Source organism: Armigeres subalbatus, chromosome 3 (genome assembly GCF_024139115.2).
Source record: "Armigeres subalbatus isolate Guangzhou_Male chromosome 3, GZ_Asu_2, whole genome shotgun sequence".
Lineage (NCBI taxonomy): Eukaryota > Metazoa > Arthropoda > Insecta > Diptera > Culicidae > Armigeres > Armigeres subalbatus.
This window is the reverse complement of record NC_085141.1, coordinates 106051536-106079428: the sequence shown is the minus strand read 5'-3', so window position 1 is coordinate 106079428 and position 27893 is coordinate 106051536. Positions and strand designations below refer to the sequence as shown.

Sequence of the window (27893 nt, the reverse complement as noted above, 5' to 3'; positions counted from 1 at the left end):
TTCGCGTTCGTGCTTTTTTTCTGGTGGAGTTCGTGCTAGTGAAAACACTATATTTTCCAAGTGAAAGAATAAACTTCAACGCCATTTTGAAAAAAAAGTTTCGTGATTTGATTTAACTAAATTCGAAGTAAGTTTCCGCGATTTTCATTAACTTTAGCATAAATAATGATGAATATCTTTTAATAGCTGAATTTGAAAAGTTCGTTAGAATATAAATTGAAATAAAGTGATCGGAAATTGGAAGGACATATTAGTCAGGTAAGCTTTAGTGTGTTTTCGGTGGACAAAAGTGAAGTAAAGTTTATAATACGTTGTTTAGGCAAAGTCAGGCCCAACAACGTGGGCGGTTTATCCGGGTTGGTCCGGTTTTTCCGATAATCCAAGCGTGAATTGGCGCTGAGTCGTCATCATACGAGCCACGCGGTGGCGATTTGGACCAGTCTATTCTCCGACGGACAAGTTCTAATTGTGGGTGGCATTTTCCACACTCGTTGGTCCAATTGGAATCCGTTCAACGGTGGTGGTCATACTTATTCACCACGTGACTCGTTCCGTCAAGCTGTGAGCCTAGAGCAACGCTACATAAAGCTCTCACTCCACCGAAGCCCGGGGACGCATATACCCCGAAGAAAAAGCTCACACACGAGTTGCAGATTTTGAACGCGGGTATTTCGGATTTGGATTGTCGGACGCAAGAAAAAGCTCGTCGAAGAATTGTTGACGCTAGAACGACGCCTATACCCAACCGCCGTTGGAGCATCGCCTAGACGGATGCAGGTTTGATGTATATGTAGGGCAAGTGAATCAATTTAGGTTACTCTGTACTAATTAAAAAAGCTTCGCTAGTTAGACGTGACGTCACATAGCCGCTAGGGTTGCCTAGGCTAATAAATTAGAATCGAAATAGAATTTTGTAAAACTTTTTAAATTCAACGACTATCGCTTAGAGACCGACTTAATAAATTATGGAATAAATAAATTACTTCGAGTTTGGAAAAGCTCTACCCGATTTCGGTCGTTGATGTTTTTAAATTTAAATCGAAGTTGCTTGAATCTTTTATTCGGATTGTTTTACTGCCATTTGGTTTTGGAGCGTATTAATTTTCAACGCGGTGTGCTTTAACAAAATATTGGGTTCGGTTAAACGTTTGGGTCGAAGTGGAATATTAGTTCTGCAATAAATACTGTTGGCCTGCCCTGAGGAGGCAGTCTCATGCCGGGATATTTCTACAGAGATAACGGTCCTTTCTCTAAAGGTGGCGCTTAAGCCGTTAGCTTAAACTAAACAGAACGGAACGTTTCAGGCGGATCGAATATCTCTCCAGCCATCTTCAAGAGACGCTGCGCCTAGCTGCTCTTCCGTTGGAAGTGCCACTTCCAGCTGCTGCGCGTATTCTTGGGCCAGTCTACCGTCTTGTAGGCGCCCAATGTTAAGCCGCGGCGTCCGACTTCGACGCGTGTTGTACACCGTCGAGAGTTTTGAGCGCAGGCATACTGCAACGAGGTAGTGGTCGGATTCAATATTCGCACTGCGGTAAGTGCGGACGTTCGTGATGTCGGAGAAGAATTTACCGTCGATTAGAACGTGGTTTTCCGTTTCTTGGTTAGGTGATCTCCATGTGGCCTTGTGGATATGTTTGCCGGGAAAGAAGGTGCTTCGGACTAGCATTTCGCGGGAGGCTGCGAAGTTTATGCATCGTTGGCCTTTGTCATGCGATACGGTGTGCAGACTATCCGGTCCGATGACCGGTCCTACCTATGCATTTATGTCGCCGATGACGATTTTGACAGATAATTATTTAGAATCACAGAATCATCGTCTTTGACCTGAGGTCGCACAGACTGAACACTTTACACCTAGCATTTAGATAACGGACAGGACATTTACACAACACCCAATGGACCAGACCATTATTTTAACTCACAAAGCTTATGAATCCTTGAGTAAAAACCTAAAGAAATTAGAATAACGAAGAAATTTTTAAAGTATGATTTTTCCAGCAACAGGTAGATTCTTCCAATAACAGTAGGAGTTAAGCGTAGAAGATGATCGCAGCAAGTCATGCACGCGGATGGTTGCTTTTGAATTTGATGTCACGTTTTTTTTTCGTTCCCACAAGGATTAGATTCGGCTGATGTCTATTTTTTGCATATGTACTAAAAGAAAAAAAGTTCTGTGTGATCTGAAGTGATCTGAAGTATGAAATTTACGCGTTTGGTGACTTTTAATAAAGTGCATTTCTTAATTGAGTGCGCAAAATCCTTTTTGTAGTTTGTATACGAGGATGTTTTTGGTGAAACATGCCTGGCTGTGTGATAATATCAGAAATACATGGATAAGTAACGAATTGCTCAAAATAGCTCTGGAAGAGCGAAGTGAATTGTTCGAGGACACTAGAAGTGATATTTGCTTCTTCAGTTCATTTATCTGGAATTGGACCAATTTGGTAAGATTGTTTCAATATGTTTTTTATATGTCGTTTTATAAGGACGTTTTCACCGTTGCTCTATTTTTTTGGTCTAATTTTATGACAGTTTTAAAAATATAAACCGCCAAAAATAGAGCAAATTTTTGTCATTTTCACCGGTGATGTTTTAAATTTGATGTTTTTGTTTTGACGCGGTCTGAAAAAAAAAACAAACTAGAAACAAATTGAAGTGAATAGCTTTTTACGGGTCCGTCTTGGAATTCCTTGGATTCTTTTGGAGTTCCGCCAGAAAACGAAGTTCTTTCAGCCAATCATCATTTATTACCTTCAGCACATTTTCGTGGAGTTCCTCCTGCATTTTCTATTCGCAAATCCTTCCGGATCTCTCCCAAAAAATCTTCCGGCAATCAAAACTTCCTGGAGTTCCGCCAGAAAACCTTCATGAAGTTTCTTTAGAAAAGCATCTCGCAGTTTTTCAGGTCATTCTCCTGGAGTTCCTCCAGCAAATCCTGCTTGAGTTCCGCTAGCAAATCCTCATGGAGTATTTACCATCAGCCATCAGTTCCTCCTGCAGTTACTTCGGGATTTCTTCCAGTGAATCTTACTTGAGTTTCTATAACAAATCCTGAAGTACCTCCAGCGAATCCTCTAGAAGTTCGTTCAGAAATCCTCCTGGAGTTCCTCCTACAGTTACTACAGGATTTCTCCAATAAATCTTACTTGAGTTTCTCCAGCAAATCCTTTTGGTATTCCTGCAGCAAACCCCTCAGTAAACCCTTCTGGAGATTCATAAGCAAATATTCCTGGAGTTCCTCTAGAAAACCATCCTGCAAAGCATGAAGTTTCTCCACTTAATCCTCCTGGAGATCCTTTAGCAAACACTTCCGGAGTTCCCCCAGTAAACCCATTTGGAGATCCTTAAGCAAATACTCCTGGAGTCCCTCCAGCATATCCTCCTCAAGTTTTTCCAGCAAATCCTCCTAGAATTCTTTCAGCAAGCTCTCTAGGAGATCCTTTAGAACATCCTTTTGGAATTACTCCACTAAATCTGGCTGGAGTTCCTTTAACAAATCCTCCTGAAGTTCCCTCAACAAATCCCCGTACAGTTCTTCCAGCAAATTCTCCTAGAGTTCCAACAGTACCTACACGAAATCCTTCAGAAGTTCGTCCAGTAAATACTCCTGGCATTTCTCCACTAAATCTTCCTGAAGTCTTTTCAACAAACCAAACCAAGCGAATCCTCCTAGAGTTCCTCCAGTAAAGCCTCCTACAAAGCATGAAGTTTCTCCACCTTTCTCACATAATCCTCCTGGGGTTCCTCCACCATTTCCTCCTTCCTCTATCAAATTTTCCTGGAGTCCACTTAAGCAAATACTACTGAAGTTCCACCAGCAAATCCTCCAGGAATTCCTCTGCTAAACCCTCCTGAAGTTCTGTTGCCAAGTTCTTTCAGCAAACCCTCCTGGAGTTTCTCCACCTTATCCTCTGGGATTTCCTCCACCAATTCCTCCTGGAGTTCTTCCAGCTTATTTTCCTGAAGTTTTAACAGAAAATCTTCCTGAAATTTCTTCCTCCTGTAACTTCTCCAGCAAAGTCTCCTGGAGATTCTTTAGCAAATCGTCTTGAAATCACTCCACTGAATCTTCCTAGAATACCTCCGCCCAACCCTCCTGAAGTTCCTTCAGCAAATCCTCCTTGAGTTCCACCATCAAATCTTACTGGAGATCCTCTACCAAATCCACTTGAGTTTCTCGGCCAAATCATCCTGAAGTTTCTCCATTCATACTCCTGGAGTTCCTTTACCAAATCCTCCAAAAGATCCTTAAGCAAATACTCCTGGAATTTCTTTACTAATTCCTTCTGGAGTCCCTTCAGGAAATCGGAGTTCCTCCACCAAATCTTCCAGAACTTCTTGCAGTCAATCCTCCTGGTGTGCTTAAGTATCGCCGTCAGTTTCTGCAAGAAATCGTCATTGAGAAATTCCAAAACAACTAATAAGTAGTCTGGGCCCTCCTTAGCCGTGCGGTAAGACGCGCGGCTACAAAGCAAGACCATGCTGAGGGTGGCTGGGTTCGATTCCCGGTGCCGGTCTAGGCAATTTTCGGATTGGAAATTGTTTCGACTTCCCTGGGCATAAAAGTATCATCGTGCTAGCCTCATGATATACGAATGCAAAAATGGTAACTTGGCTTAGAAACCTCGCAGTTAATAACTGTGGAAGTGCTTAATGAACACTAAGCTGCGAGGCGGCTCTGTCCCAGTGTGGGGATGTAATGCCAATAAGAAGAAGAAGAAGAAGTAGTCGGAATCCCTCAAAAACTCCCGTAAGAATGATTAAAGGTTTCCTGTCGAGTTTCCCATACGGTTCCTCAGAGATTCTCGTCGAAATCCTTGAAGGATTCCCATCAGAATGCTGTCCTGCAGGAATACCTAAATGATTCACATCCCTAAAGTTCTCGTTGGAATCCCCAGAAGGATTCCCGTCGGAGTCCTCAAAGGGTTACAATCAAAATCTCTAAAAGATTCCCTTCGGAATCTTTAAAGAATTCCTGTTGGATTCCTTAAAAAAATCCGGTTGTAATCTCGAAAAGATATCCGTCGAAATTCCTAAAGAATTTCCGTCGGAATCCCTAAAGGAATTACGTCGGAATCCCGAAAGGTTTCCAGTCGAAATCAATAAAGCATTCCTGATGATATCTCCGGACTCCCATCGGAATCCTTAAAGGATTCATGTCTGCATCCCAACAGGATTCCCGTCGGAATCCCTGTGGAATAAAAGTCGCCATTTGAAAAGGATTCCCTAAAGTGCTCTCTTCGGAATTCCTCGCAACAGCCAATGGATTCCCGTCGGAATACCTAAGGGATTCACTTCCCTAAAGTTTTTCCGTTGAAATCCCCAAAAGGATTCCAGTCGGAACCCCTAAAAGATTCCCGTCTGAATCTCTAAAGATGGTAAAATCCCTTTAAAATCCGGAATCCTTAAAGGATTCCAGTCGAAATCCCTAATCCTTTAGTCGACATCTCTAAATAAAGCACTCCTGACGAAAATCCAGAAGAATTTCATTCGGATTTCCTGAAAAATTCCCGTTGGAATCTTTGAGGCATTCATGTCTGCATCTAAACAAGATTCCCGTCGGTATCCCGAAAGGTCTCTCGTCAAAATCCCTGAATGGTTCTCGTCGAAACTCCTGAAGAAATTATGTCGAAACGACTCCCGTCGGGATCCCTAAAGTTTCCCCGTTGGAATCTCGTAATGGCAGAGATTCATCTTCTTGGATATTCGGTTCTCCGAACCCGTGGGCACTAGCGACATTTCGTCTGGTACTGTTCGGCGATAAAGATATCTTGTTCGATATGATACCCGCCTCGTAAATCGAATCCGAGTACCTCCGCTGTAGAAGCAGTCGAACATAATAGAACGGGGCGTAATCTTTGTAGTTCTTGGCGCTGTAACATGTTTGACGCCTTTGCTTCCATTGCCGGAACTACGTTGGTTGCCACAGTAGCGGATCGGAACAATTCTATCACCAACGCTCGTGAATGGCCTCGAATCCACCGAAAAAGAAATTTAAAATTTGGAGATTTGGGAAATTTAAATTTGGTCTATTTTACTGTCAAAATTTGGAATAGACCGCCACCGGTGAAAACGTCCTAAGTACAGTAAAATTGAAGTAAGGGAACACTCCCGTTAGCAAAAATGAGGGGCGTCTGAAATCAAGCATTTTTGACGTAGGACTTACGTCTCTCTTTACTATACCGGGTGTCATTTCAAAATATTCAAATCGACCGCGTTACGCTGTGTTGAAAGATTTTAAACGTTAATAGCGGTCGTCTCAGTGAACGAATTAATGCGGTAAGCCCCTCAATCGATAGATTTCAAGCATGCCTTTCATGTCCATGCTTGATAAGACCCGAAAAACTTGTTTCAATAGGCAAGAAACTGTTTTAAATGAAAAACATTTGTTATAATCGATTAAATGGGTTAAATCCTTTCAGAGATGAAACGATAATTGATTAGCGAGAGACTAAAAACGATAAATTACGATGTTCGGTTTCCTTCAATAAATGCTCACTGAAGTTGTTCTCTTATTCCTTGAACGCCAACTTAAGTTGACGTGTTTTTATTATCAGGATTTAAGAAACCCCGTTTTGGATATACTTTAAGTGAACGGCGAGTGAAAACCGATTAAATTATTTGTGGAATTGTTGGATAGAATTGTGAACAAGAGAAGCTAATTTATTTCGTAGCGGCTAGTGAAAACTGGAAGCGTGCATAGGAGGGCCGTGTAACGAAAAATTTTAATATTCAGTGTTCCAACAAGCAGAATGAAAAATTCAATAAACGGATGAAATAGTAGTTTAAACAACTAGCTGTCCCAGGTGAAAGAACGAAAATTAGTGAAAAAAAAAAAGTAGAACGGGAAACTAAGTTATATAGAAACTGTACCACATGGTTTGTGGGAAGAAACGTGGCCATTGAAGTTGCATTATCCCACTTGGTCCGCCATTTTGAAGGTGTAGAAGTGGGGTCGAAGAGATTTTGAATAAGTATTTTGGAAGAAGCAGTGAGAGTGAGTGGTTGGAAGCAACGGTGAGTTGTATAAAACAATAAGTGTAGCGATTAGCGAAGAATATAGCGAAAATAACTCAGTGGTGTTAGTAACAGAAACAAGCGAACGGTGATTAAGTTTAACAAAAGAGCGAGAACATAGAAAGAAAATAAAAGAGTGGAAGAAGAAGAGTCGGTGAAAAGAGAGAGTACAGTCGACGTGTGACAACCGCCGGCGAGGCCGACACTGGAAAGGGTGAGCGTCGATGAGACGAGAGTCGAAGAGAGTTGAGTGAACGAAAGTAAAGCGAGCATCAGTGAGACGAACACTGGTGAGACGAGCACTGTGAGACAAGCACTGGTGAGACGAACATCGTGAGGTAATCTTCAACTGATTCGATTGCAAGTTACACGAGATAGTAAGAAACTGAGATCCCGGAAGTCATTTTGAGCCATTATTTTTCAATCTGGTGTTTACAATCGGATATTTTCATCAGCATGTCTGCGTTAATCGGAAGCATTGACCATTATGTGCGTGGTTCAAGCTTTGCTAACTATATGAAACGAATAAATATTCTATACCAGTTGAATAATGTTGCAGACAATAGCAAAAGAATCTTTTTTTAGCGTTGAGTGGGTCGGTTATATTTGATGAAATAGAACTTATTTACCCGGGGGTTGAAATAGCAGAAATTGATTATGCTGATATGATTGGTAAACTAAAAGAAAGACTAGACAAAGTGCAACCCAACATGATGCATAGGCATAAATTTCATGCTCGTGTACAGGGCATTGATGAGCCTGCCGAAAACTATGTGTTAGCTTTGAAATTACTAGCTAGTCATTGTGGTTTTGGCGCACACAGAGATGAGGCAATCAAGGATAAAATAGTTTTTGGATTGAGAGATCAGGACCTGAAACATAAGCTGTTGATGAAAGATGATATGATATTAGAAGAAGTTGAGCAGATGGTTATTCGGACTGAGTTAGCTAAGTGCCGCGCAAAAGAATTAATTGAACGGGACGAGTATCCGAAGGAGGTGAACTCCGTAAAATATCGTTTAGGATATCAGTCAAATATCAACGATATGAAAAGAGATGGTAGACAAAATGTAAACAATTACAAAAGGCGTTTTCGTAGTAGAAGTAGAAGCTCGAGTAGAGAAGGTGAACGTATGCGATATAATCATAACCGTTATGATTATTACAAACGGCAACGCGATGAATATCAGCCGAACTAGCTATTCAGGTCGAAGTGGATATCAAGGCGAAAACCCTCATCATAACGTGATTTGCAATTTTGTAAATTAAGAGGTCATATAAAGCGCAACTGTTACAAATTGAAAAATCGTAAAAACGTGAATTTGGTAAAGTAAGCACCGGTAGAAATCAACAGCTACGATTTCAAGCGATTACAGATAAGAGATTCAGACGATGAAGATGATTATCCTTGCATGATGATTGCAAGCAGTCGTTTTAGCGAGCCATGTATTGTAAAGGTGTCTGTAGAAGGAGTTGAACTTAATATGGAAATAGATTGTGGTGCCGCAGTTACAGTTATTAGTTTAGCAGTATATAGAACGTATTTTTCTCACATTAAAGTTTCTAAATGCAACAGTCGTTTGATGGTGGTAGATGGGCAGCAGTTATCCATTTTCGGTGAAATATCAGTTAAAGTAATGGTTAATCACACTCAGCATCAAGTAAACTTAATCATACTTGATTGTACAAGGCGTTTTGTCCCGCTATTCGGCAGAAATTGGATAGATGTTTTTTATCCTAGCTGGAGAAAAACTTTTGGAAATTTTACACAAATCAACGCAACGAGTAAAGATGCAGAAAATATTTCGAAAATCGATGTGGGTAATATTGAATCAGACATACAATCACGATTTCCAAAAGTTTTTGACGGTGATTTTTCATATCCAATCACAGGATTTGAAGCTGACCTTGTCCTGAGAGAGGATAGACCTATATTTAGGAAAGCCTACGATGTGCCGTTCAAATTAAGGGAAAAAGTTGTTGACCATTTGGATTCACTAGAAAAGCAGAATGTTATTACACCGATACAGGTTAGTGAATGGGCGTCTCCTGTTGTTATTGTTCCTAAGAAAGATAATGAGATAAGAATGGTAATTGACTGTAAAGTCTCAATTAATAAACAAATTATTCCCAACACTTACCCGCTGCCGCTAGCGCAGGACATATTTGCGTCTTTAGCCGGTTGCAAGTGGTTTTGTTGCCTTGATTTAGCGGGAGCGTACACTCAGCTCAAACTTTCAGAAAGATCAAAGCAATTTGTTGTAATAAATACAATCAAGGGACTTTATACTTATAACCGTTTGCCGCAGGGTGCATCGTCTAGTGCCGCCATTTTTCAGAAAGTGATGGATCAAATTTTAATTGGGTTAAAACATGTACGTTGCTATTTAGATGATGTGCTGATAGCGGGAGAGACTATAGAAGAATGTTTATCAAATTTGTATATGGTTCTTGAACGGTTGCAAAAGCTAATTTGAAAGTGAATTTAAAAAATGTAAATTTTCGTAAACTCTCTTGTTTATCTCAGGCATTTGGTTACTGAAAAGGACTTCTTCCTTCACCAGAAAAGTTATCAACTATTGAAAAGCAAAAGTTCCCACAGACACTACTGAGCTCAAGGCATTTTTAGGGTTGATCAATTTTTATGGTAAATTTGTCCCTCACTTGTCTGCTAAATTGAGTTGTTTATATGCCTTGTTACAAAAGAACGCAAAATTTGTATGGAGCGAAAAATGTCAGCAAACTTTCGAAGAAAGCAAAAACGCTTTATTGACTGCAAATTTTCTTGAATATTATGACCCTGCAAAACCAATCATTGTGGTATCTGATGCATGTAGCTATGGTTTGGGAGGAGTCATAGCTCACATGATTGATGGTAAGGAAAAACCAATAAGTTTCACATCCTTTTCGTTAAACTCCGCACAAAAAACATACCCTATTTTGCATTTGGAGGCATTGGCGCTAGTATGCACTGTAAAAAATTCCACAAATTCCTTTTCGGGCAAACTTTTACGATTTATACGGACCTTATGCCGCTTTTAGGCATTTTTGGAATAGATGGCAAACATTCGCTCTGTGTAACAATATTACAAAGATATGTAATGGAAATGTCAATATACGAGTTTGATATATGCTACAGGCCTTCTTCCAAAATGGGAAACGCGGATTTCTGCTCAAGATTCCCATTGGCTCAAAATGTTCCTAAAAAGCTGGATAGCGGAGGTATCAAAAGTATAAATTATTTCGGCGAATTCCCTCTGGACTACTCATTAATCGCGAGGCAAACCAAGACAGATACATTTCTTTCAAAAGTGGCAGATCATATTGAGAATGGCTGGCCTAGAAAAGTAGAAAAGGAGTGGCGCCAAATATTTTCATTGCGTTGTGATTTAGAGGTAGTAGAAGGTTGTGTAATGTACCAGGATCGAGTATTTGTACCTAATTCTCTTAGAAAGGATATTTTGAAATTGCTTCACTCTAACCACAACGGTATTATTAAAATGAAACAGATAGCTCGACGATCCCTCTTTTGGTTTGATTTAAACAAGGATATAGAGCAGTTTATAAAACATTGCGAACCATGCATAAAAATGTCGGTTGTTCCAAAACCGGTTTGTAGTACTTCGTGGATTCCTACAAATCGTCCATTTAGTCGCATTCACGCTGATTTCTTTTTCTCCAATCAAAAGTTTATTTGTTAGTTGTAGATAGCCACACAAAATGGCTTGAAGTGGAGATAATGAAATACGGAACGGATGCGAATAAGGTTATTAAGAAGTTCACTGTTATTTTCTCTAGATTTGGACTACCAGACGTTCTAGTGACAGATGGAGGGCCACCATTCAATTCTAGTCATTTTGTTGCATTTATGGAACGTCAAGGAATAAGGGTTATGAAGAGTCCTCCGTACAATCCGAGTAGCAACGGACAAGCGGAGCGAATGGTTCGACTAGTAAAAGATGTATTGAAAAATTTTCTTTTAGATCCTATGACGAAATCACTTGATGATGATGATAGATTAACATATTTTTTAGCAAATTATAGAAACACTTGTTCTACATCTGATGAAAGATTTCCATCAGAAAAGTTGTTGAGCTATAGACCAAAAACTTTAGTTGACCTTTTACACCCCAGACGTAGTTATAAAGAAAGTTTAGGTTTGAAAGATTCATCCGCTGTGGATACACCCAACAGAGCAGAAATTTTACCTAATAATGAAAAGAATAAATTTTATAGCTACGCGTCTCAAGATCCATTTCTCAATTTAGCGCTGGGGGATAAAATTTGGTACAAAAATAATGACAAGCATGCAATTGAGAGATGGGTAGAGGCGAAATATGTCAAAAGAATATCAACTAATGTGTTTGAAATTTCTTTTGGCAGGCACAATTGCAATGCACATCGAAATCAACTAAAGGTCATGGTTCCACGACAATCCAGGTCGACGATCCGGTTGCCAATACAAAGACAGAAACGACGACGAGCATCAATTGACACTGAGGAAGAGGTTTTCGGGTTCCAGAATGAAGAGAGCGCTGGTAGGGAGGACTATGGCAAGCAAGGAAACAAGAGCATACAAGAACTAGCCCCATCAGCACGCGAAGCACTTCGCGATCGAAAAGAAGAAAAGTCGATGAAGAAAATTGAAACGTTCGAAAGACCCAGTAGCAATGTGTACAGTCGTAATTTGACATTGAGTCCTGGGATACGCATTAAATTATATAAGAAAAAGTAAAATTTAAGATTATCAACAATTACGATTTTGTATAAGTTTAAGGATTAAATAATTTCAAACTCAATAAGGAAATGTAAATTTTGTCAGACAATTGACGTTCTAAGTCTATAACAAATTCATTCTGAAGTATGTTAAGTAGTGAATTCGAAAATGAGTATTTTAATGTTATTAAAATTGATAATGAATTTATGGCAGTTCTAAAGGAAAAAGGATTGTTATAATCGATTAAATGGGTTAAACCCTTTCAGAGATGAAACGATATTTGAGAAGCGAGAGAGTAAAAACGATAAATTACGATGTTCGGTTTCCTTCAATAAATGCTCACTGAAGTCGTTCTCTTATACCTTGAACGCCAACTTGAGTAGACGTGTTTTTAATTATCAGGATTTAAGAAACCCCATTTTGGATATACTTTAACATTGAGATCAAGGGAACCTATAAATATGAGTACCGCATAATTCTTGCATCATTCCATTACCACATTCTGATTGGTGCAGACACCAGCGAATGAGCAGCCGCTGGGTCTGCCGAGAAGCCATAAAATAGCGCAACGCGATTTTTTCCTTTCATTCTGACCGGGACAAGCGAAGCAACCGCATCATCGATTGAAAAGCACTCACACCTTTTAGCAGGGAATGAAGTCTGCACCGACCGCTTTTTTGGCTCGACACCATCGAAGCGACCATCATCAGCCGAAACCTAGCCAGTACATCAGCAGTCCACCCTACAGACCCGACAAAGCAGCAATGCTGAGCAGATACCGGCAGCAGCAGCAGAGTCGAGCCTAGACCGGCCGGCATCGGTGCTGAGCCGAGACAGGCTGAAGAAAAGCCACATGATGCAGCATGTATGTCCAAAAAACAAACGGTTCTTTAGAGAGCCAATAATAGAGATCAATATCAATGCTTTCAATACCCTTCGGGATAGAAACTGTACTTGGGTGCCAAATCCAATATTCTAGAGATAAAATTTTATGCGTGATTTTCATAAATAGCGTCAAAACTAACAGTGGATAATTTTTCTGATTTAACCGCGAAGTGGACGAAGGACTTCGCTTGACCATGCCTTTAAAGATTCATAAGATGTCCAAATCTCTCACATAATCTTATTTGGATAAAAAACACCGATAACAGCTCAAACATTAATAAACTATCAATCGATTTTTCATCAAATGTTGGATTTTTGGCATTGATAAAAAAATATGTAGATAAACATTGTTTGATACTGACCGCACACAAAGCGAACGTGACTGAATGATCGTCCCATGTTATGAATTCTAAATCTTATCACCCGAAATCCTATGTCCGGGTGTTTCCTTCCTTCTACTACTAACAATGTTGTCTCAGAAAAGAACACCCTACTTCCCACCTGAACTGCAATTCTAAGCTCGCTTGCCCGGCTTATTGGCCTGTATCTAACGAAAAGTCCCGTTAGGAAATAGACGCCAGCAGCGAGCAACAAGCGTAAATAAGAAGAAGCCCTTCTAGAACGCATTGATGATGATGACGCTTTGGCTGATAAAGAAGTGGGATACAAGACACTAGCTGATTGGCCCACCAATTGGGAAGCAGAGAAGATACAAAATAAGGTATAAAAGAAAAGTGCATTCGCTCGCAGAGCATTCAGTCTTTTTTATACCATCACTAGAAATTCGCGGTTATTTGAAAAGATCGTTTTCTTACTTTTTGCACTTAGCCGAAGCAAACAGCCTTTTTCAAGGCTCTAAGAGTTAAAAATAATGTTCTCCTTCCGTCGCTATCGCACGGATTAGAAGGCTCTTCAGTGGAAGGGCTGAGATACAGTCTACATCCCCTGCTGAGCCAACTTGTGGTTTATTTCAGGCAGTTCTTCAGTGGGAAGGTTGCCACTGTCGAGGCTAATATTTCGTGACCGGACAGATACGTCCTGAAATTTTTTTTTTATGATTCTTGTTCGAGGTAGATTTGATTTCTGTGTCGGTTTGATGAGAAGATTTTGCCAAGGAATGATATGCAACGCCGATTATTTATCCAAAATAGTTGATGTGAGAAATTTGGACATATTATGTATCTTAAAGGCATGGTCAAGTCAAGTCCTACGTCCACTTAGCGGTTATGTCACAGACATTACCCACTGTTCGTTTTTTTTCAACGTCGTCCCACACTTGGTCTGCAACTCGCTTTTGCAAAGCCTGTTTTTAAAATAGTGACTTTAGTGACCATTTTCCGAAAAATATTGACTTTTTATTGAAAATGGTGACCAAGTCACTAAAAAGTGACTCGAAACCAGCCCTGATTTTTACTTAATCACTGAGTAGATGAAAGTTAGAGTGTACAAGTTCGTTTGGCTCAGATGACCGTACCGACGATGCAACAATTCGACACATTTACGAATCTCACCGCACGAGTATAACGACGACCAATTTGACAATTGCATGGGTTGCAGGAATATTTTACAGCGATGAAGGAGGGATGAAGCAAATTTAATAATCACATTGTTACTTGCGATTCTTCTTGTTCAATGACGGGTTGGCACTATCCAATCCTAGTTTGAAATTTACTTTATGTTTCGATGTTTCTATCCGTGTTATGGTTTTTATGGTTTCTGCTCTGGAACTGCCGTAGCTTTTCCCAATTTTACTTTGTTCACGACCTTCGTAGGTTTCATCTTCAGCCTGATCTGATACAAGTCCTTTTTCAAAAACCGGGTAACCTCTCATTTATGAAGTTCAACTGTACCTATAATCGCATTTGATTTGACAGCACTAGTTTGTAGATTCGAGTCATGCCAAAATACGTTCTAATTTCGCTGACCGAAGAAACGTGTTCCTAATATCACCGTAAGTTTTTCGATGGAATCTGCAAATCGTTCGCTGATGACAGTCGCCGGTGTTTCCATTTTGGTGACGCGACAGTCTATAGTCTATATCCATCCGTTGGCCTACAATACAATGGCAAGTATAGAAAATCTCATAAAATATGGAAATGCTAAATAGAACAAAATGAGAGATAGATCAAGCCTGTTTTCTCAATAGGAAGAAGAAAAATTGCATTTGCTCTACATAAAATCTACAATGGAAAACGCAAGGTATATAAATATCGGACCACGTTTATTCTTGATGAATTGATAATACCAAAGTACCTACTTGTTTGTGGCATTGGTACAATTAATAATTAAAAACTATCAAACTTACCAATAAAAACTTGCAGTCTGCTGCTGATATATCTATTGAGCTCGTATGGGTCTCAGTCAAGTTTACGAAATCCTCTAAGTTGTTGGGTAAGCTTGTTCCTAACACATCACTGTCTGTCAAATCTACCTGATTTGACTGCTCCTGTACATCCGTCCAGCTATCTACTACCGTAATTCATTTGGCGGTATCAAACTGATTGCGCTCATCGACGGGTCATTCTGAGAGTGCAAGCAGCCACGCCATGCATCCGCAAAAAAAACCAGACACATACACTATACATAATGAAAAACTGGTTTCGCCCAGGTGGAATGCAATTGAGGATAAGCCGTATTGCAAAACGGACGAAAGTACCCCGGAGATAGTAGTTATCAGTACCACAGCGCGAGGTGAAGAACTTCTGCAAAAATCTCAAGTGGTTCGCATCTAGAAAGTGCCAAGGACAACACTACTGCAAACGAAATATGCGCCTCCAATCTTTAAGCACAGTTGCTGTCGCTTTTTACGACATAATTTCCACTTTCTTGCATTCACGTACCTGAAGATAATCTGAGCTCGGTCCGGTTACCTGATAAGCGTAATTTGCTTTATCATTCAACTATGAATTTGTGAAGTGTTCTAGAAGAGACCTTTTTCGATATTTTCCAAAATAAATCTTGAATGTCATTCTGTGTTCAATACTAATAGCAATGCAAATCGTCGTTAGAGTGATTCAAAAATACCATCGTTCGCAAACTTTGTTTTAAATATTTATATAAGCACCTCAAATAGTATATAACTGTCCAATTCTTGATTAAATTTTTTATCCTCATTATGTATTCTAAGCTTAGATAAAACTTTTTTCTATCTCCTCAACATCTTTATGAAGTTATCTGAAATGTGTTTTAAAAATGTATGCAACTCTCTTTCGCTTTTGTGATATTTTTGATTCATACGAATCATACTCAAAATACGTTTTTACAACGAAGTTATGAAGTTTTTTTAGAACACCCTACAAATTGCTCAGACCCACACAATGAAAACCCTTTAAAAGCAAATCAGAACACGGTTTTAAATTACGTTTTGCTCTACTACGTAATTACATCACGAGAAAAGTATCGGTTTTATATTTTATCGACCCTTTACTGACTCCCCTTCGCACTAATTAAAGGAATTTCGCAACATTGGAAGGTGGATCAGACTTACCTTCACTTCCGCTTGATAAATGTCTAGACAATGTCAACACAACCGATGTGAAAGACTTTTTCACTGGCCGGGATTTGCACCACGGGACTCGTCCCACTCCAGCTGCACAGCAACAGACACCACTTCAACCAACAACACAACACTCAATAATAGTTATAGTTATCACCCGCACTTGAGCATAATTTCCCCGATCTTCGAACACTTTCCGAAAGTGCGCAAATGGTGCGGAAAATAGTGGCCAAGACAACGACGGAACCACCTATCTTGCGGAACCAAATCAATTCACGGTCGATGTGCGACTGACTGGTCGATGTCCGCAGTTCAGTTTCCTCCAGCAGCCGGGGCGGAGATGACTGTCAGAAAAAATGTCAACAAACCTGAACCGGTTCAAAACGGGTGAGGGTTTGGACATTACACCGCACACACACGCTTACTTCAGTTCACCCAAATATGGGTGAAGAGTACACTATAAAAAAAATACACGAGAGGACCGTGTGTTCTACACATGAATTTGCGCATGTTGTCAATACAAATCAATATCACGTGTAAAACAGATGACATGGCTCATTCAAAACTGAGCATTTTTTTATAAACAAACCACACGGTATTAACGTGTAAAGCAAATCGAATTCGGTTGCTCGACTTGTCATAGTCGCTTGTTTGATATATGATATCTAAGAATAATTGTGTTGATTTTCATTTGAATTGTGAGTGAATTTCGTGTTTTCTTTCACATTTTAATAATGATTGCATATCCGTCCGGATTCCGATTTCCGTCATCGGATCGAAATCCATTTCAAGAAACATAGTTTTCCTATAACTTCGACGAATCAACGGTGCCCGCATAAATATAAACCATGCATGGACGTTATCCTATATTCTTCATAACCATTTGTAATTATGTCTGAAAATTTCCATAAACCGTCCTACATAACAATAAGCTCACTTTATTATGAATGGTTTTGACAGTATATGAAACGGTTATTGGCCAATCAACAATATGGCGAATGGGTTGTTAAGTTAGGTTACCATAAAAAAATGGCAATTTTCGCGAACAAAATCTTCGTCTCATTCTTTATCATAAGGTTGAGATTCAATCCATATTTTTCAACTAGAACCTTTTGACTTATAAGTTAAACATAATTGGAGGATATGCGAGGCTCAGCATAATGCGCTTCTTTTCATTACATCAAATAATATGAAAAAGTTAAAAATAAATGAATTGAACAGAGTTTTAGTTCAGTAAATGCATTTATTATTAATCATTAATAATTAACATACATTTTATATATACATTTATAACACAAACATAGTTGGCGTTTATAAGCTTCAGAGCCTAATTTGTAGCTTGGTTTGTACTGGAGAATAGAGAACTTTGGAGAACAGGACTTGCGGAAGAATCCCCAAGTAACCATGAAGCTACACAGCAAAAATAATTGTAATATGCCTCAACGTAATTGAGACGATGTACCAAAATTCCGATGTAGAGCCGCAATTCGTATGTACATCTACATCGTTTTGGATGTTAAATCACATCCCCTTAAAATTACACCGAAACAGATTTATCATTTTCCTATACGTTGTATATGTGTAATATTTGAATATAAAAACATTGAATATAGCATAGAAAAGAATGCAACCCAATGAAAATGATTTGCCTGTGTAATTTTACACACAATTTCTGTAATATCGCATTTAAAGATTATGCGATTTTGAATCTCGCAACACTGCTCAAATCCAGTTTTAGGTGTTTACCGATCGTATCGCCATTTTGATTTTGCAATATTTATTGAAGGTAAAATAAAATTTAGTTACCGGTGTTAAACTAATTCAACAAATTAGATTTTTGTGAAGAGTGCGGCCAGAAAGCATTTACGGTGGAGGATTTCCACTAATGCACCGAGTGGGGAACCAAATCGCATGGTATGGTCCGGATCTTGTGGCTGATTTTGGAGAAGAGTTGGAGATGGGTTCCCCGTCGCATACGGGTCGAGTCGTGAATTTCGTTCTGCTGAGCTGGTCGAGCTAAATCGATCAACTGGAGACGTTGGGTGCCGGTAACGAACGGTGCTGGAACTGTCTTATCTGTGGCGGATGCAGATGGAATTCTTGTCTGAAGAAACCCGAATGACCCCTATTGAATATGTGACGTAAGTCGATGTTAATATTTTATATTTTACTTTTTAACATCGAAATCTATCCAAACAGATAACACTGAATCAACAATTGCTTTTATCAAGGATGCGTTATTGTGTGAAAATAAAAAAGAAATCAGCGCAAAAGCAATGATTTGAGTAGCAAAGTAACCCCTTCGGTGACAACTTCCGAAACGACGTTGAATTAAAAGATGTGTTCGGAACAGGAGTTTGCTGAATGCAAAGGGCCAATCATAGAAATCGGACGTGAACGTGAAGTGCAACCGACTGATTACCGGATCGGGAAGCCTGGTTAACTCCGTTTTTTGGCGACGAATGAGAAAGGTTGTGGAACCACATGAGGGAAAACAAAAGTATATACGTTGTTTTGTAACGCGAATTAACTGGATAATGATATGTGGCTTTATGTTTTATTCTCACGCGAGTGATCTACGTAAGGTAAGAAAAACTGTTGTGTTTTCACTTAATAAAGAACTTTATTTTTTTAGATCCGATTGTTCAAATCCAGGACCGTGTGATTTGGAGTTCCTTTCGACTCCCGTCAGTCAGAAAGAATTGGATTTAGGAGAAAGTGTCGAATATATCAACGAACTGTGCGAAACCGTTTTGCAGTAGCTGAGCATGAAAAACACATCTTGTCCGCACAGTTTCGGAACAACTGCTAACCGACGATTGATCCTGCCAAGCGAACGGTGTTTGCATTATTTCGGCCTGCTGTAATATATTCCGATCCATCCCGAAACTCGGTCTATTTTCCTGGCGGCCTTGCGGAACGGGATTTTTGAAAGTTTTTGGCTACCTGACTTCCGGAAGATAAATTCACTGCTTAGGCTTCAGTATCTCAAAAATTTATTTAAACCGCAACCGTACCGTAAAATGTTAGCATTGGTTGCTAACTTCCTAATTCATAGATAGCCACCAAGGCTGTTAACTACATTCACCGGGTGACATTGGCTATGTACGTTGCATGTTTGCTGATGCGAGTTATCTGCATTTAGGTAAGAAACCTTAAACTAAAATCAGTCACGTAATACCCATAATAACGAACTTTATTTTCAGACTCGGTTCGATCGAGCTTTATCAGAGCTCCAAGTCGGATTAGAAGGACATCACGGAACGGTTGGTCACAAGATCCAGCAAGAATACAGCGCTCTGGAATAACTGAAGGTGATCGCATGCCGCCGCCCAACGCCGACAGAACGCTGCATCTATCGGTGTGTATTAGGCGGTAGGTTGATTTTTTTTTGCAATATAATTAGTAGTGGAAAAATCACTTAAACTGAAGGTTAATCTCGTTCTTGTATACTGCCGTCATACGCATATTTGTCCCATGTTTGCTGGGATTTCCTATGTACATGGGACAATTATGCGTAGAACGGTAGTATAGGCATTAAAAATTCATTAAGTAAATTTTCAAAAGTTTCTCAGAATTCATCCAGGCCGTTCTTTTGAAAATTTCTATTGGCTTAATATATTTGTCTGTTGACGTTTTAAATTGGGCAAAATATCCAAAATTGGAAGTTAATGGATCTCATGTTTTATACTTCAAGTGGCCAACCTGGAGCAGGTTCCGGTAGTGACCCAATGAGAATGAGTAATAATTTGAGCATATCCATGCATTTCGATACCTTGTAATTCAAGATTTTTCGCTCAGATGTGATTGCAGCACATGACGTATACTTACAAGTGTGTTTGGCCATCTTCAGATGGCCAACTTAGAACTGGTTCCGGTGGGAACTCAATGGGGACAGTAACGAGATTGAGCGTATGTTCGATAGCTCAAAATTCATGCCTTTTCTATAAGAAGTGCATGAAACTCATGTCGCATACTTCCAAATGTGTTTGATTCAGGTGGCCAACCTGAAAGGAACCCAAAGAGGTCAATTTCGCAATAGGATATTAGTGCCATTCGACAGCTCAAAATTCGTGTCTTCTCTCTTTGAAGCGAATGAAACTCGTGCCGCATATACTTTGATGTGAGATCGGTCATCTAGTAGTCCTGCTCCTGTACGCAGATTGAAATAGGATACGGCGATTGCGGGATAGATAATTTTAAACCCAAGCGGCCTCGCGTTTTTCGCGATCGGTGATGTAGGTCCGCGTAAACATATTTGATATATAAAAAGTTCTCTGAGTGATCCGTAAAAAGATTTTCAGAAGCTCCTTCAGGAAAGTGTTCAAAAAACTGTTCTATAGTTCTTCCAGAAATTCCCACGGACGTTCCTCCAGAAATTCCCGCGGAAGTACTCCCAGATTTTTTTCCGGAAGTTCCTCCAGAAAATTCTCCGAAAATTCCTCCAGAAATTTTTGCGGTCTATTCAGAAATTTCTCCGGAAGTCCCTCCAAATATTCCTCCGGGAGTTCCTCTATGAATTCCTCCAAAATTGCCTCCTGAAAATCATTCAGAAAAGCCTCCAGAAATTTCACCGAATGTGTCTCCAGAAATACCTCCGGAAGTACTTCCAGAAATGTTTCCGGAAGTTCCTCCAGAAAATCCTCCGAAAATTCTTCCAGAAATTCTTCCGGTCTGTTCAGAAATTTCTCCGGAGGTCCCTCCAAGAATTTCTTCGCAGGTTCCTCCAGATATTCCTTCGATGTTATCGAAAAAAGTTCCTCCGGGAATTCCTCCGGAAGCTCCTCCGGGAATTCCTCCGGAAGGTCCTCCGGGAATTCCTCCGGAAGATCCTCCGGGAATTCCTCCGGAAGTTCCTCCGGGAATTCCTCCGGAAGTTCCTCCGGGAATTCCTCCGGAAGTTCCTCCGGGAATTCCTCCGGAAGTTCCTCCGGGAATTCCTCCGGAAGTTCCTCCGGGAATTCCTCCGGAAGTTCCTCCGGGAATTCCTCCGGAAGTTCCTCCGAATTCCTCCGGAAGTTCCTCCGGGAATTCCTCCGAAGTTCCTCCGGGAATTCCTCCGGAAGTTCCTCCGGGAATTCCTCCGGAAGTTCCTCCGAATTCCTCCGGAAGTTCCTCCGGGAATTCCTCCGAAGTTCCTCCGGGAATTCCTCCGAAGTTCCTCCGGAATTCCTCCGAAGTTCCTCCGGAATTCCTCCGGAAGTTCCTCCGAATTCCTCCGAAGTTCCTCCGGAATTCCTCCGGAAGTTCCTCCGGAATTCCTCCGGAAGTTCCTCCTGGAATTCCTCCGGAAGTTCCTCCGGAATTCCTCCGGAAGTTCCTCCGGGAATTCCTCCGGAAGTTCCTCCGGAATTCCTCCGGAAGTTCCTCCGGAAGTTCCTCCGGAATTCCTCCGAAGTTCCTCCGGAATTCCTCCGGAAGTTCCTCCGGGAATTCCTCCGGAAGTTCCTCCGGGAATTCCTCCGGAATTCCTCCGAAGTTCCTCCGGGAATTCCTCCGGAAGTTCCTCCGGGAATTCCTCCGGAAGTTCCTCCTGAATTCCTCCGGAAGTTCCTCCGGAATTCCTCCGGAAGTTCCTCGGAAGTTCCTCCGGGAATTCCTCCGGAAGTTCCTCCGAATTCCTCCGGAAGTTCCTCCGGGAATTCCTCCGGAAGTTCCTCCGAATTCCTCCGGAAGTTCCTCCGGGAATTCCTCCGGAAGTTCCTCCGAATTCCTCCGGAAGTTCCTCCGGAATTCCTCCGGAAGTTCCTCCGGAATTCCTCCGAAGTTCCTCCGGAATTCCTCCGAAGTTCCTCCGAAGTTCCTCCGGAATTCCTCCGGAAGTTCCTCCGGAATTCCTCCGGAAGTTCCTCCGGAATTCCTCCGGAAGTTCCTCAGGAATTCCTCCGGAATTCCTCCGGAAGTTCCTCCGGAATTCCTCCGGAAGTTCCTCCGGGAATTCCTCCGAAGTTCCTCCGAATTCCTCCGGAAGTTCCTCCGGGAATTCCTCCGGAAGTTCCTCGGAATTCCTCCGGAAGTTCCTCCGGAATTCCTCGGAAGTTCCTCCGGAATTCCTCCGGAAGTTCCTCCGAATTCCTCCGGAAGTTCCTCCGGAATTCCTCCGGAAGTTCCTCCGGAAGTTCCTCCGGGAATTCCTCCGAAGTTCCTCCGGAATTCCTCCGGAAGTTCCTCCGGAATTCCTCCGGAAGTTCCTCCGAATTCCTCCGGAAGTTCCTCCGGGAATTCCTCCGAAGTTCCTCCGGAATTCCTCCGGAAGTTCCTCCGGGAATTCCTCCGGAAGTTCCTCCGGGAATTCCTCCGGAAGTTCCTCCGGGAATTCCTCCGGAAGTTCCTCCGGGAATTCCTCCGGAAGTTCCTCCGGGAATTCCTCCGGAAGTTCCTCCGGGAATTCCTCCGCAATTTCCTCCGGGAATTCCTCCGCAATTTCCTCCGGGAATTCCTCCGGAAGTTCCTCCGGGAAAAGCCTCCAGAAATTTCACCGAATGTGTCTCCAGAAATACCTCCGGAAGTACTTCCAGAAATGTTTCCGGAAGTTCCTCCAGAAAATCCTCCGAAAATTCTTCCAGAAATTCTTCCGGTCTGTTCAGAAATTTCTCCGGAGGTCCCTCCAAGAATTTCTTCGCAGGTTCCTCCAGATATTCCTTCGATGTTATCGAAAAAAGTTCCTCCGGGAATTCCTCCGGAAGTTCCTCCGGGAATTCCTCCGGAAGTTCCTCCGGGAATTCCTCCGGAAGTTCCTCCGGGAATTCCTCCGGAAGTTCCTCCGGGAATTCCTCCGGAAGTTCCTCCGGGAATTCCTCCGGAAATACCTCCGGGAATTCCTCCGGAAGTTCCTCCGAATTCCTCGGAAGTTCCCAGAATTCTTCCGAAGTTCCTCCGAATTCCTCCGGAAGTTCCTCCGGGAATTCCTCCGGAAGTTCCTCCGGGAATTCCTCCGGAAGTTCCTCCGAATTCCTCCGGAAGTTCCTCCGGAATTCCTCCGGAAGTTCCTCCGAATTCCTCGGAAGATCCTCCGGGAATTCCTCCGGAAGTTCCTCCGGGAATTCCTCCGGAAGTTCCTCCGGGAATTCCTCCGGAAGTTCCTCCGGGAATTCCTCCGGAAGTTCCTCCGAATTCCTCCGGAAGTTCCTCCGAATTCCTCCGGAAGTTCCTCCGGGAATTCCTCCGAAGTTCCTCCGAATTCCTCCGGAAGTTCCTCCGGGAATTCCTCCGGAAGTTCCTCAGGAATTCCTCCGGAAGTTCCTCCTGGGAATTCCTCCGGAAGTTCCTCCGGAATTCCTCCGGAAGTTCCTCCGGGAATTCCTCCGGAAGTTCCTCCGAATTCCTCCGGAAGTTCCTCCTGAATTCCTCCGGAAGTTCCTCCGGGAATTCCTCCGAAGTTCCTCCGGGAATTCCTCCGGAAGTTTCTCCGAATTCCTCCGGAAGTTCCTCTGGAATTCCTCCGAAGTTCCTCCGAAGTTCCTCCGAATTCCTCCGGAAGTTCCTCCGGGAATTCCTCCGGAAGTTCCTCCGGGAATTCCTCCGGAAGTTCCTCCGGAATTCCTCCGGAAGTTCCTCCGAATTCCTCCGAAGTTCCTCCGGAATTCCTCCGGAAGTTCCTCCGGGAATTCCTCCGAAGTTCCTCCGAATTCCTCCGGAAGTTCCTCCGGGAATTCCTCCGGAAGTTTCTCCGAATTCCTCGGAAGTTCCTCTGGGAATTCCTCCGGAAGTTCCTCCGGAAGTGCCTCTGGGAAGTCCTCCGGAAGTTCCTCCGGGAATTCCTCCGGAAGTTCCTCCGAATTCCTCCGGAAGTTCCTCCTGGAATTCCTCCGGAAGTTCCTCCGGGAATTCCTCCGGAAGTTCCTCCGGGAATTCCTCCGGAAGTTCCTCCGGGAATTCCTCCGGAAGTGCCTCCGGGAATTCCTCCGGGGGATCCTCCGGGAATTCCCCCGAAGTTCCTCCGGAATTCCTCCGGAAGTTCCTCCGGAATTCCTCCGGAAGTTCCTCCGGGAATTCCTCCGAAGTTCCTCCGAATTCCTCCGGAAGTTCCTCCGGGAATTCCTCCGGAAGTTCCTCCTGGGAATTCCTCCGAAGTTCCTCCGGGAATTCCTCCGGAAGTTCCTCCGAATTCCTCCGAAAGTTCCTCCGGGAATTCCTCCGGAAGTTCCTCCGAATTCCTCCGGAATACCTCCGGAATTCCTCCGGAAGTTCCTCCGAATTCCTCCGGAAGTTCCTCCAGGAATTCTTCCGGAAGTTCCTCCGAATTCCTCCGGAAGTTCCTCCGGGAATTCCTCCGGAAGTTCCTCCGGGAATTCCTCCGGAAGTTCCTCCGGAATTCCTCCGGAAGTTCCTCCGGAATTCCTCGGAAGTTCCTCCGGAATTCCTCCGGAAGTTCCTCCGGGAATTCCTCCGGAAGTTCCTCCGGAATTCCTCCGAAGTTCCTCCGAATTCCTCCGGAAGTTCCTCCGAATTCCTCCGGAAGTTCCTCCGGGAATTCCTCCGGAAGTTCCTCCGGAATTCCTCCGGAAGTTCCTCCGGGAATTCCTCCGGAAGTTCCTCCAGAATTCCTCCGGAAGTTCCTCCGGGAATTCCTCCGGAAGTTCCTCCGGAATTCCTCCGGAAGTTCCTCCGAAGTTCCTCCGAAGTTCCTCCGGAAGTTCCTCCGAATTCCTCCGGAAGTTCCTCCGAATTCCTCCGAAGTTCCTCCGGAAGTTCCTCCGGAATTCCTCCGGAAGTTCCTCCGGGAATTCCTCCGGAAGTTCCTCCGGAATTCCTCCGAAGTTCCTCCGGAATTCCTCCGGAAGTTCCTCCGGGAATTCCTCCGAAGTTCCTCCGGGAATTCCTCCGGAAGTTCCTCCGGAATTCCTCCGGAAGTTCCTCCGGAATTCCTCCGGAAGTTCCTCCAGGAATTCCTCGGAAGTTCCTCCGAAGTTCCTCCGAATTCCTCCGAAGTTCCTCCGGAATTCCTCCGAAGTTCCTCCGGGAATTCCTCCGGAAGTTCCTCCGAATTCCTCCGGAAGTTCCTCCGAATTCCTCCGGAAGTTCCTCCGGAATTCCTCCGGAAGTTCCTCCGAATTCCTCCGGAAGTTCCTCCGAATTCCTCCGGAAGTTCCTCCGAATTCCTCCGGAAGTTCCTCCGAAGTTCCTCCGGGAATTCCTCCGAAGTTCCTCCGGAATTCCTCCGGAAGTTCCTCCGGGAATTCCTCGGAAGTTCCTCCGGAATTCCTCCGAATTCCTCCGGAAGTTCCTCCGGAATTCCTCCGGAAGTTCCTCCGGGAATTCCTCCGAAGTTCCTCCGAATTCCTCCGGAAGTTCCTCCGAATTCCTCCGGAAGTTCCTCCGGGAATTCCTCCGGAAGTTCCTCCGGGAATTCCTCCGGAAGTTCCTCCGGGAATTCCTCCGAAGTTCCTCCGGGAATTCCTCCGGAAGTTCCTCCGGGAATTCCTCCGAAGTTCCTCCGAATTCCTCCGAAGTTCCTCCGGGAATTCCTCCGGAAGTTCCTCCGGGAATTCCTCCGAAGTTCCTCCGGAATTCCTCCGGAAGTTCCTCCTGGGAATTCCTCCGGAAGTTCCTCCGAATTCCTCCGGAAGTTCCTCCGGGAATTCCTCCGAAGTTCCTCCGAATTCCTCCGGAAGTTCCTCCGGAATTCCTCCGGAAGTTCCTCCGAATTCCTCCGAAGTTCCTCAGGAATTCCTCCGGAAGTTCCTCCGAAGTTCCTCCGAATTCCTCCGAAGTTCCTCCGGGAATTCCTCCGGAAGTTCCTCCGGGAATTCCTCCGGAAGTTCCTCCGGGAATTCCTCCGAAGTTCCTGGAATTCCTCCGGAAGTTCCTCCGGGAATTCCTCCGGAAGTTCCTCCGGGAATTCCTCCGAAGTTCCTCCGGGAATTCCTCCGGAAGTTCCTCCGAATTCCTCCGGAAGTTCCTCCGAATTCCTCCGGAAGTTCCTCCGAATTCCTCCGAAGTTCCTCCGGGAATTCCTCCGAAGTTCCTCCGGAATTCCTCGGAAGTTCCTCCGGAATTCCTCCGGAAGTTCCTCCGGAATTCCTCCGGAAGTTCCTCCGAATTCCTCCGGAAGTTCCTCCGGGAATTCCTCCGGAAGTTCCTCCGGAATTCCTCCGAAGTTCCTCCGAATTCCTCCGGAAGTTCCTCGGAATTCCTCCGGGAAGTTCCTCCGAATTCCTCCGAAGTTCCTCCGGAATTCCTCCGGAAGTTCCTCCGAATTCCTCCGAAGTTCCTCCGAATTCCTCCGGAAGTTCCTCCGGGAATTCCTCGGAAGTTCCTCCGAATTCCTCCGGAAGTTCCTCCGGGAATTCCTCCGAAGTTCCTCCGGAATTCCTCCGGAAGTTCCTCCGGAATTCCTCCGGAAGTTCCTCCGGGAATTCCTCCGAAGTTCCTCCGAATTCCTCCGGAAGTTCCTCCGGGAATTCCTCCGGAAGTTCCTCCGAATTCCTCCGAAGTTCCTCCGAATTCCTCCGGAAGTTCCTCCGGAATTCTCGGAAGTTCCTCCGAATTCCTCCGGAAGTTTCTCCGGGAATTCCTCCGGAAGTTCCTCCGGGAATTCCTCCGGAAGTTCCTCCGGGAATTCCTCCAGAAGTTCCTCCGGGAATTCCTCCGGAAGTTCTTCCGGGAATTCCTCCGGAAGTTCCTCCGGGAATTCCTCCGGAAGTTCCTCCGAATTCCTCCAGAAGTTCCTCCGGGAATTCCTCCGGAAGTTCTTCCGGGAATTCCTCCGCAATTTCCTCTGGAATTCCTCCGCAATTTCCTCCGGAATTCTCCGGAAGTTCCTCCGGGAAAAGCCTCCAGAAATTTCACCGAATGTGTCTCCAGAAATACCTCCGAAGTACTTCCAGAAATGTTTCCGGAAGTTCCTCCAGAAAATCCTCCGAAAATTCTTCCAGAAATTCTTCCGGTCTGTTCAGAAATTTCTCCGGAGGTCCTCCAAGAATTTCTTCGCAGGGTCCTCCAGATATTCCTTCGCTGTTATCGAAAAAAGTTCCTCCGGAATTCCTCCGGAAGTTCCTCCGAATTCCTCCGGAAGTTCCTCCGAATTCCTCCGGAAGTTCCTCCGGGAATTCCTCCGAAAGTTCCTCCGAATTCCTCCGAAGTTCCTCCAGGAATTCCTTCAGAAATACCTCCAGGAATTCCTCCGGAAGTTCCTCCGGAATTCCTCGGAAGTTCCCTGAATTCTTCCGGAAGTTCCTCCAGTTCCTGGGAATTCCTCCGAAGTTCTCCGAATTCCTCCGAAGTTCCTCCGGAATTCCTCCGGAAGTTCCTCGGGAATTCCTCCGGAAGTTCCTCCGAATTCCTCGGAAGTTCCTCCGGAATTCCTCCGAAGTTCCTCCGGGAATTCCTCCGGAAGTTCCTCGATTCCTCCGGAATTCCTCCGGAAGTTCCTCCAGAATTCCTCCGGAAGTTCCTCCGGGAATTCCTCCGGAAGTTCCTCCGAATTCTCCGGAAGTTCCTCCGAATTCCTCCGGAAGTTCCTCCGGAATTCCTCCGGAAGTTCCTCCGAATTCCTCCGGAAGTTCCTCCGGGAATTCCTCCGGAAGTTCCTCCGGAATTCCTCCGAATTCCTCCGGAAGTTCCTCCGGAATTCCTCCGGAAGTTCCTCCGAATTCCTCCGGAAGTTCCTCCGGGAATTCCTCCGAAGTTCCTCCGGGAATTCCTCCGGAAGTTCCTCCGGGAATTCCTCCGAAGTTTCTCCGGAATTCCTCCGGAAGTTCCTCCGAATTCCTCGGAAGTTCCTCCGGAAGTTCCTCCGGAATTCCTCCGGAAGTTCCTCCGAATTCCTCCGAA

General features: G+C 43.6%; 1 protein-coding gene and 1 long non-coding RNA gene across 3 annotated transcripts in view; one reads left to right on the top strand and one right to left on the bottom strand.

The window, feature by feature from the left end:
• Positions 1-16460, bottom strand: part of LOC134226085 (ATP-binding cassette sub-family B member 6) — a 39122-nt gene extending 22662 nt beyond the window's left edge. Inside the window, exon 1 of one of the 2 annotated variants that reach the window (XM_062706622.1) lies at positions 16110-16460. The gene's annotated coding sequence lies outside the window, so the exon portion shown is untranslated. Of the gene's footprint in view, positions 1-15462; positions 15605-16109 lie in introns of those variants that run through there. The other variant, XM_062706623.1, reaches the window with a different exon arrangement.
• A 1118-nt stretch (positions 16461-17578) lies between these two features.
• LOC134220453 (uncharacterized) lies at positions 17579-19257 on the top strand. The gene is made up of 3 exons (XR_009981907.1): positions 17579-18259; positions 18318-18703; positions 18754-19257. It is a non-coding gene; the product is annotated as an uncharacterized LOC134220453 (long non-coding RNA).
• The last annotated feature ends 8636 nt before the right edge of the window (positions 19258-27893 follow it).